Genomic DNA, 1857 nt, shown 5'->3' with positions numbered 1-1857 from the left:
GGCCCTGGGTTCGATTCCTCAGCACCACATAAGCAAAAAGAAAAAAGCCAGAAGTGGCACTGTGGCTCAAGTGGTAGAATGCTAGCCTTGAGCTGAAGAGCTGAGGGATGGCACCCAGGCCCAGAGTTCAGACCCCACGACTGGACCCAAAAAAAAAAAAGAGTCTTATGGACGTTCCAGCCCAGGCTGGCTTTGAATGGTAATCCTCAGATCTCAACCCCGCTGGAGTAGCTAGAATTACACATGGGAGCTGTAGATACTTAGCTTCCCTGAGGGGTTTACCTAAAGGCTAGCACTTTACCACTTTTGAGCAGCAGCTTCACTTCTGGCTTTTTGGTGGTTAATTGGAGATAAGAGTCTCAAGGACCTTGCTGCGTGGGCTGACTTGGAACTGCAATCCCAGCCTCTTGGGTAGCTAGGATTTACAGGTGTTAGCTACCAGTGCCCTGTAAAAAGGAGTATTAAAGTTTTTAGCATGTTTCATTGTTCTGTTGGCATAATTGCAAGCAAACTACTTTGGCCATCTTCATCCTTATTCACCTTCTCTGTTTTGTTATCCCTTCCTCCCGGGTACCCATCCCACCAACAGAGCCTGTTTAATGTCATTTTTTTACATCTTTTTTTTAGTTTGTAGTAATTGTGCCAAGTGGTTTCACCATGTGATTCAGTTAACTTTTAACCTCGCTAAATTATATGTTGTGTGTCAGACAGAGAAAGAGAGATGCAGCAGCACTGTGTAACACTCTCCTCTTGCCACACATATTAGTAGCTCTTGCACAATTACCCATGGAATATTCCCATCTTGGACTTTTTCCACACCCTAAATTTAGCAAGCTAGAATTATCTTTTAAGCACCACTTTAAGCAACCGTCTTTGAAAGGAAGATTGCCAACAAGAAGGAAATCTGCATTTCCTGATGGCTGAGTGTAGTATACCTGACTTAATCCTACAGCCGGTCTTATTTTGTGCTGCTGATGGTACAGCAAAGACTATAATCCAGCAATTCGTTTCAGATTTGTAAGAGTAAAAACTTGTACACGCAGCTAGAGAAACATGAGAAACACAGCTGTCACTGCCAGGCAGTAAATTACAGACATTCTTGCTTTGTGTGTTCTGGAAATGGTGCACATTGAATTGAATAATTGCCTTCAGTTGGCCAGTGTGATTTCATTATTTAAAGGAATCCTTTTGGAGGGCACTAAGGGAAGTACTGGGTTTGACAACCTCAGGGCCCTGAGCTCAGCAGGTGTTATACCTGCTAAGCTATATCCTCAACCCTCTGATTTGAAGAAAATCTATGTTTCAGTGTTTTAATACTAAAAGCAAGCAGTCTACCACTGAGTTACACCCTCATCCCCGGGACACTGACCTGTTTATTGACCCGAAAAATCAGGATTAGAGATATAATAGCCAAATTTCCCAAACTGGCCAGTTTAAATTGGCCTGATAATGACATTCCCGCTGCTTTCATGGGTACACAAAAGAAAGTAACCTAAAGTAACCTGATGTTAACCAATCAGTTCTTTCTGTTGTTCTGATTCCACATTTCCAGGAAAGTAACTTTGAAATGGACAATATGCTTTTTGTTCTTTTACTTCTTTCTTCAACCTGTCTCTATGTAACCAATTTCTCTGTTCAGCCCAGTAAAGCACCCATTCTCTTACATAAAGTGTTGCTTGACTCTGAAGTGTATGAAGCCAATCAATAGAATTAAAAGAGAATGGTAAAGGAGAAAGTAAAGTGGAGGGAGGTGTGAATAATGATCAAAAGTACTTCAAATATGGGCTGGGAAGGTGGCTCAGTGGTAGAGTGCTTGCCTTGCATGCATGAGGCCCTGGGTTCAATTCCTCAGCACCA

General features: G+C 42.3%; 1 protein-coding gene and 1 pseudogene across 1 annotated transcript in view; both read left to right on the top strand.

Moving 5' to 3' along the window:
• Window positions 1-1857, top strand: part of LOC105991535 (TELO2-interacting protein 2-like) — a 25870-nt gene that overhangs the window by 12959 nt on the left and 11054 nt on the right. The window lies entirely within an intron of this gene.
• LOC105993153 overlaps window positions 1-1857 on the top strand; it is a 14375-nt pseudogene that overhangs the window by 6208 nt on the left and 6310 nt on the right.

This window comes from Dipodomys ordii, unplaced genomic scaffold, assembly GCF_000151885.1.
Source record: "Dipodomys ordii isolate 6190 unplaced genomic scaffold, Dord_2.0 Scaffold4, whole genome shotgun sequence".
Taxonomy (NCBI): domain Eukaryota; kingdom Metazoa; phylum Chordata; class Mammalia; order Rodentia; family Heteromyidae; genus Dipodomys; species Dipodomys ordii.
Note: the sequence above shows the minus strand (reverse complement) of the source record. Positions and strands in the feature narration are given on the sequence as shown.